At 40.0% G+C, this 8,762-nt stretch overlaps 1 protein-coding gene across 1 annotated transcript in view; it reads left to right on the top strand.

Moving 5' to 3' along the window:
* The first annotated feature begins 759 nt into the window (after positions 1 to 759).
* TAFA2 (TAFA chemokine like family member 2) overlaps positions 760 to 8,762 on the top strand; it is a 548,201-nt gene continuing 540,198 nt past the window's right edge. The window contains exon 1 of the mRNA XM_060026304.1: positions 760 to 1,077. The gene's annotated coding sequence lies outside the window, so the exon portion shown is untranslated. The remainder of the gene's footprint in view (positions 1,078 to 8,762) is intronic.

Here is an 8,762-nt window from a genome sequence, read left to right as displayed (position 1 = left end):
GTTGGAACACGCACCTTCTCGGCGGTGACTGTGCCCAGCGTACTGGGGACAAGGGGACAGCGGCGGTTTCCCTTCCTCCCAGCCGACGATGCCCAGAGGGGCAGCGGTTGAGCTGCGTGGGGCTCGGCCCGCAGCACTTCGAGGCGGGATTGAGGGTCTGCAGCTGGTTAGGAGTTGCTGTTAATTGGACTTGGCGCCAAGTCTCCGAGAGGGCATCAGCTGGGACCTATCTGCTAAAAGCGGGAACAGGGGCGCCTGACGGAGGAACTCCAGCGTCTCGCGGACGGAAGACTGCCGAGCTCAGAGCCTCTCCTCCTTCCTGCCCCGAAGCTCCCCAGCAACTCGCGCACAACGGAGACCCGGGACCTACGAGAGGCAGGAAACTGGAGAAGTACGTGGCGGAGGCTGCTTTTCTGAAGGTGAACTGTTCCGTCCAATTGCCTTTCCCCAGAGAGCAAAAAGCGAGGGAGGGGGAAAAGGAACCGAGTATGCGTGAGTGTGTGTATGTGTGAGAGGCAGAGACGACGTGTGGCAGGAGGAAAAGTCTTTACTCGGCGTTCAAAGCAAACAAATCAGAGATGGAGTAAGAGCGGTAACTGCTGCAAGACCGCCTTGATTCTCGCATTGTGAGGAGCTGAGCGCACCGCGCGCATCCGGCGAGGACCGCTGGCGACCGTGGGCGCTGGCGAGGGCTGCGGGACTTCGGCGTTTCCCCAGTAAACAAATCTTTTGATTACTTTGACTTGTGAAAAACGAGAGGAGGAAAGAAACGAGGCTCCCGCACGCCACCTTCCACCCACTTTAAGGGGATTCCAGTTTGGATGTCTAGAGATTCCTGAACCCTCTTTGCTCTCGGAGGAGGAAACACACGCGCGCGCGCACACACACGCACGCTTGGGGCCACACTCACACGCCCTCCACGAGCACACACCACCAGACTTCGGTTCCCTATGCCCCAGAACGGTGACAGCGGATTGGCATCTTGGAAGCGATGCAAGAGCGATAAGGCTGGCGCGGGCCCGCGGAAGCTGCAGGAGCATCGCTAGGTGTTGCCGCCACCAGGAAGCCGGGCTGCAGGTAGGTGCCAGCCGCGCCTGCCGCCGGCGCTGGGGACTCGGGCGGCAGCTGGAGGACCCGGGGCCCGGAAGCCCTCCCTTCTCCGGGGGTCGGGGGCTGTAGGGAGCTCGCCCGGGGAAGGCGAGAGGTGATAGCGGATGCTGGTTGGGCGTCCAGAGTATGGGCGGGGGTAGAGGAACGCCGAGAGGGAATCTGAGCAAGTGAAAGACGGTTCCGAGAGCCTTGCCCTCCCTCTCTTCTGTGCCCCATTTCTCTTAACACAACGGGCGACCCGGCCGAGGTTGAAGTGGGTTTTAATTCGATCTCTCAACCAAACCAATCTCGGTTCGTAACCATTTTGGACTCCTAAAAAGAAGTTGGGGGTCGCGTGCAAGGGAGGATCAATGGGATGTCAGGTCGCCTTTCTGAAATCTCCACTTTCTGTCCACTTCTGATTAGTTAATTCTCGGGCCTGTCTGTAGAGGGTGGCTATCGATTTCTCCACCTCTAACCATTTTCATAAAGAATCTTCTTGATAAGTTCTGGAGCCTCATCTGTGTAAAGGTTTATTTAGATTTGGTACCGGACGCTTTACTACTGAATGAGATAAAGCTTCAGTAAAGGATACTACAGGAGAGCTTTAGGACAAGGGTCATTTTAGGAACAGCGTTCAGAAAAAGAACAGCTTCGAGAAACTAACGGTTTTTCATTTATTTCCGCATAGATGGCTCTAGAATCTTGCTAATAGTACACGGTTTTTCTGCCCCACTGCTTTCCTGTCCCTTCCCCCCTTCTATTCCAAAAGGCCAGGTTCCACCGAGGTGTTTTCTTTAAGCCACTGATCTTCACTTGTCAGTGGGGAACGTGTTATTTCCAGAAACTGCCTTTGTAAAGGAAAGTTTGAGATCCATTGCTCTATTTCTCCTAGAACTGCAGGCTGAGCTATCTAGTCCCCACTTGAAAAGGAGGAACTGTAGGTACTTGCAGAGCCCCGTGGTAGACGTGATGCTTTCTAGTTAGTATTCCACCTCCTGAGCAAGTGTTAAACGATTGCTTGAATTGTGTGGAATCACAGGTGTAGTCACTACAGTGGATAGCTAGCCTGTTTTCACCTGGTGCTGGGTGAGTTTGGCTTGTGGCAATAAGACAGAAAAGAAAATATCTTCTTTTTGTGAGTGTTAAATACCCTCTTGAATTTTGTAAGCATCATTCTTGAAAAAAACAAAACCAAACAAACCTGTATGCAACCTTTGCTCTGAAAAGTACCCGCAAAGCAGTCGGTGTATAAGGGTCTTTTACTCATGACAGGATGAATTTTAATGACCATTGACTGCATGATAATTATCTGGTTCCTGTCTTCCCCAACTAGATTGTTTGAGACATCAACATTCAGACTATTATCAATTAACACTTTAAAACTGCTCTGTTAGGCAATGTAAGTTAAGACAAATGAGTAATTAAGATTTCTGGGTAAAGTCCTAAATAGCAATAACTAGCAAAGGATTCTGAAGACACTTCTAAAGCCTTTAAAAACCAGGGCATTAAGATTATTTGTATTGATTCCAGCCTTCCCATGTTTGCACATGTGCTCTCAGACTGGTGAATCTTCTACAGTTTCAAATTTGGCACCTGAGATCCTTAAAAATGATCAGACACATTTAATCTTCCCTTTTTCCTACTTTGTTCTGGATCTCTTCCCGGGTCAGTTAGTTGTTTGCATACTGACCTTTTTAGAGTCCTAATTTTTAAAACCATCTGTAGCCATTGAAAGGCCATTACGAACCACACTGGAGCTCATTTTATTTGCATTTTCTTAATTTTCAATGAAAATAATTAGATTGCATTATTTATAGACATAATACTATGAAAGCAGTGTCACACTGCCAACTGCTTAGACACAGTACTTTTAAGAGGCAGAACACAGTTTTAGTGTGTTGCTTTATTCAAATCAGGCATTTTTTGAGACTGAAATCTTGATTCTTGCCTTTAATACAGTTTTGTAATTTAGGATGCTTGAATTTACATATTTATACATAGTGCTATGATATATGTCTCTTACGGAAGAACTAAAAAACCTCGACGTGAAAGCAAACACCTGTAAGGCTACAAGTTGTGCTAAAAAGGAACCTAAGCTTTCTGAGTATGTGTGATTTTGAATCTGAAAACTATTAGCTATTTTAAGTGACAAACCGGAGAGTGAAGATTCACTGAGATCCCATGGATCTATGTCAAAAAAGGTACATATTGCTTGGAGACTGCATTACAGTATTTACTAACCACCGAGTTATAAAAATGTGATGACAACAGCTGTAAAAAGATCTGTTTTTAGACACGGCCACTTTTCCTTTTTAAAAATTTATGAAGTGATGAAATTCAGGGGGTGATAGAAGATTTTATGGAAGTTATTTTTTATAATATCAGAAAGGTTTAGTCATCCTGGATTCGGTATCTTTAGTATTTTAATGATGATCCTTTATAATGTGTTTTTGAATATGTAAATGTTGAAAGTGCATTTTAAGTTTGATTTGTCACTAATTGCAGGTTATGGATTATCCTATACAAGTAGGGTAAGATGTGCCTCTCCAGCATTTTCCAGACTTTTTTTTTTTTTTTTTTATCATGGGCCCTAATAAAAGGTACTGTCAGATTCTAAGTTCAGCTGTGGCAGCAAACTAATGGGCATTTGCCTCTTTAATGCATGTCCCAAACTAGGAATGTTCCCAAGTGTCATCAGTTATTTCTAATATATTTGAGAAGATGAAACAACCAGAAACAGTTCAGTGCCCCTGCTTTTACTTCTCCAGTATTTTATTAGGAATGCCTCATTAAATCGCATTATTCTGCAGCTGTTTTGTTCATTGAAGAGTCAAGTAAAAATAAGGAACTTTACTGTGCAATGCAGTTTTGTTTTCTAGGTGAAAAACCATAAGTTGAAGTAAAATAAGCATCTAACATAGCCCCCTTTGATCTATAACTGATATTTACAAATGCAGTTCATCAACTTGTTATTAGTAGGGCTCCACCAAAACAAAGAGAAGAAACGCATTAACACAGATTGCTGCTAGATATGAAGGCCAAGCCAGCCGAATCAACCTCATGTCTGGTCCACATACCTGCACAGCATTTCACATCCTGTATCTTGCTTATGAATCATTGACTTTAGTGCCGTGTAATATGGTGACTTTGCTATTTTGTTGGAAAATTCTTTGGTTTAGTTTGAATTACTTAGAGCACATGGAACTGTATCACTGGAAGAGGAGGAATAGTCTCACAATGAGTTACTGTAAGTCTTTTTAGAGAACAGTTTTACTTTGGGTTTGGAGTGCAGTCCGAAACAGGGGAGGTGGAAACGTGGGCCTAGCAAACAGAGACCTAGAAATTAGTTTTGGTTTTTAGTTGTCATTGACCACTGATTTACTGGGTAATTTTTAGAAAATCTGATTCTATTCATTTGGCACAGTGATTCAGTGCCCTGTCAGTGAAATATAGCTAACAATTCTTATCTTCTGCTTATTCTTAACAGAAATTGTAAGAGGAATGGTTAGACTTCATTGGAATGTGAAGAAAAGTGGTATTTAAATACTTTTCTCTGCAATATGAATCTAATCTCTCCTTCTATACATATATATGCACATGCATACATACATACATATGCTTTTAATGGGATCCATGTAAAATACTGGTTTAGTATTGAAGGGGGAGGGAATGACTTTTTAAAAAATGTCTACATTTTTAAGGTACCTAGTTTTTCACTATTTTACATGATCTGACCTACAGTGCAACTGGGTAACCATGGTTTAACAACATCATTTATAATTGAGTTTTACTCTTTGAGCCACTGTTGCAGGCAGTATTTTTTCTCTTCAGTTTTTCGGAGATATTTTTATTCATTAGGCTACAAATGCAAAAAAAAAAAAAAAAATCAGTTCTGTGTAGGGGTGCTTTGGGATGTGTTTATTGACACTATGACTAGAAATCTCAACACATTTTAAACAGTGAATAGATCTGTATTCTGTCTTTATTAAATATGTGCCTCCACAGTCAAAACAGAAACCGTGTGTTACATTAGAGCATACTATTCTGGTTTCAAATGGTATCTACAAAATTTCCAGAAACATATTGATATTATACTCCAAATTTGTTAAATTTCCTAAATGCACCCACTTCCAATATGTATACCACATCTTTGTTGGACTTCATCCTGTGCTGTAACTAGGCCACCTAGTCACTGGAATCAGTGAAAATCTAGCATATTTAGGCAATTGATTATTATTACCATTGAAAAATATAAGACTTTCAGGTAACTTGGGATTCAGATGAGACATGACTCTATAAGCTATAAGGAGAGTATTCCATTTTATTCACAATTATCCCTATAGGGTATGAAATATAGCTAGGGAATCATAGTTTATATGTTTATGTTAGATAAAGTCCTTTTAGTCACTTCCTTCAGTCTCCTAAATTACTCCATAGTACCTGTAATTATTTTATGATTTCCCCTGAATGGCCAGTTAGCAAAGGTACATCTCCCTTTCCCCTAGCAACAGCACAAACATACTTATCAATTAAATTTATATTTATAATGCTCCTTCTACACGGTAGATTTTGGAAAGTCTTTACAGAGAGATTGGATAATGTGATAATGTTGCCTTCTTAGCAATTCTGGTGGTAGGCTAAATTTAGTACTTTGACAAAATGGGGACAATCTGCCAAACAGGTCTTCTTTGCTCTTTTATCCTTGTGCTACGTAAAGCTAACTCTTCACCTAAAGCCTGGGGAGTGCAAAGGTTTGTTTTACTAAATGTTTCTATGAGGTTTTTTTTTTTTTTTTGCTGCTATGAACTAGTCACTGTATAATTGCATGCATGTGCGTGCAAAGATTCTAAACCTTACAGTTTGCAGTGTTAATTGCCTGTGGCCTCCTGTCACTGCATATAGAGCTTTCTGTTGAGTTTAATAATACAGAACAGATCATGGCAGATTATGCCCCTCTTTATAAGTGAATTCATGAAGGTATCCACAGCAGGCACTATGACAGAAGATTTTTGGAAAAGTGTATATGTGCTTTGGAATGAAAGTTTTCAAGCAGAATGGCCTGGGCTATGAAGATACAAATGGATTATTTCTGGTGCAAAAAAACTGACCACTGAAAATTATTATTTATATGTAAAAACTGTGCCATGGTTTTATTTGGTTCTGGCTGAGTTGTTCTCCCTTCTTTTTTTTAACATCCTTCTTGGAGATTCCAGTGAGAATTGTACTTAAATATTGGAGGAAGTAAATATGCTTTCTCTCTCCTGCTCTATTATGAAAAAGACCATCCATATAAGAAACGCAAGGTGTGTTATTTGTCCTAGTCTGCATTTTTCTGGCTTCATATTTTTTGTCTTGATGGATTGGAGTAAGCAAAGGCAGACAACTAAAAATGGGTTATGTGGTCATAGGAATCTTAATAACAAAACCTCAACCTATTAATAGAGCACTGAGACTTTGTTAGAATGTGTTCTTCAAGAGAGCAGGCCTTTGACAGCCCTAAAACTTGGGTCTACTCAAATAATAGAGCTTTATGGACTGATGTAGCAAATTTGTGATTGTTCAGATCAGAAGAATTCAGAAGTGGTCAATTCAGATCATTTGAGGAAAACAACATATGTACTTATATTTTTAATTTATATTAGTTTACGACAGTTCCAAATTCATTTAAGGTGGAAAAACCTAGCTATTGTTACCATTTCTTTCTCAGTTTAGTTTTCCTTGTTGTAGGTGTATGATGGATGGCATACTCAAATTTGTTGGTGCTGAAGAGTTCAGGAAATTCCTCCTTAGAATGGCCATCAGACATATCAGTAGCAGTGACGTGGTCCTGCTTTTGTTTGTATTTTCTTCAGAAAGTTGAGTTGACTTGAGCGAAACAGCTCTAACTTTAGCTCTCTTTTATGGTATAAAAGGAGAAAGGAGATAGATGATCCACCTTTAAGTCAGGCAATCCAAAGCCCAAGGGGAGAGTGAAAGGACATTGAAATCTCATACTCCAGAAACCAGAGGCCCCATTTGGGGCAGCTTTAAGTTCGAGGAAAATTCTAACCTAATTTTTTTTTTTCAGGCTTAGTTCTTGAAATGTTGTATCATAGTAGTTTCGTGCTAAGATACATATTTAGCATTATTGCAAACTCCTTTTAGATTGATTGTTGTGTGTTTATAAATACACCAGAACTGGGTCAAAATTTAGACTTTGCTGTTTGAAGATATATTTGCTCATCACATCATTTGTTGAGTGGTTAAAATTCATTGGCTTGCATTTTGTTTAGCAGATAAATTTTGAAAATGACTATTATAAAACCAATGTGGTGTAGTGGTGAGAGCTCTGTAGATGCTTTTCTAACTCTACCAATAAATAAACATGTAACCACAAGAAAATCAATTTATTTCTCTGTGCCTCAGTTTCTCAGCAGTATATTTTCTTCAGTCAAAGTTTCAAGATAATTAAAAATGTAATTTTTTCCTGTATTCTGACCTACTAAACATCGTGGTATGGGAAGTGTAACAGTATTCCAGGACATACCTTTATTCAGAAAGTCAAGGGACATCTAGCACAAAAAGTTCCTGGAGCACCAGTAAAAGTTCCATAAATGCTTTTCAGTAAGCAATTTGTAAAAGTTAAGCTTTATTTGATTGGGATGATGATGTTAATGATGATTATGGTGATGACTAAAGACTATAGATGTAGGGATATAAAATTGAATCAGACTAACTCTTATTCTGTTTATCCATTTTGCCTAGTTTGCATGATGCTGTTTTGTTGCAAAACAAGTTGCGATAGGCCATGAGTCTTAGGCTTGTTGAGGTTACATGTCTCTTCTCTACTGCTGGTTTTCATAGTCACTGAGATAAAATGGTTTGGTTGATTAACCCAAACAGAACTAGTTAGCAAATGAATAATCTTCATATACCTGTTGATAATTAAACACATTCATTCAAAATCTACATATGAACTTTAGAGAATTTATAATCCTTGGGAAAGTTCATTCATTTATTCAATAAATATTTATTGAACACTCTCTAGGTGCTTGGAGTATTTTAGTAAACAAAAAAGACAAAGATACAGAATTCACTGTTTTAGTATAATACTTGAGGTTTTGAAATGAATCTGGAGGAATGTTTCAACAGTGTATTTGTGTTATATCTGCTCTTACTATTAATTCTTATTTATAACTGTGAAGTATAGTTCTGAAAAGAGTTAAAATAGTTAAAATGTCTGAGTTGGAATGAGTTGTGAAGAAAAATATCACAGTGTGTATTTAAGGTGAGGTAATAATGTAGTTCAGTGGATTGATTCCAGCTCACAAGATCAATGATCAAACTAAGGGTGACACAAACAATAGCTCCTTTTCCTGAGTTAGTACCTGAAAGAAAGAAATTCAGATAGGCTGAATGACTTGAGATCATGATGCTTCCTAGAGCCTCTTAAAGGGGTTGCAAATTCAAATGCCTATAGGAGTCAGGCTGGGAATGTGAATGAATGAAGCAGACCAAATGGAAGATGACAAATGGCCACTGACACATAGCCTCAGCTACAGTGTTGGGGAGACTGTAGGGAAGAGTGGAGAGTCTGGTATTCTGAGTGGGATAGCCGAACCTTGGCTCCACTTGTTGCCATGCCGGAATGTGGGTCTGGTGTTGCCATGATTTGTAGAAGAGAACTTACA

Source organism: Delphinus delphis, chromosome 11 (genome assembly GCF_949987515.2).
Source record: "Delphinus delphis chromosome 11, mDelDel1.2, whole genome shotgun sequence".
NCBI classification, from domain to species: domain Eukaryota; kingdom Metazoa; phylum Chordata; class Mammalia; order Artiodactyla; family Delphinidae; genus Delphinus; species Delphinus delphis.
Note: the sequence above shows the minus strand (reverse complement) of the source record. Positions and strands in the feature narration are given on the sequence as shown.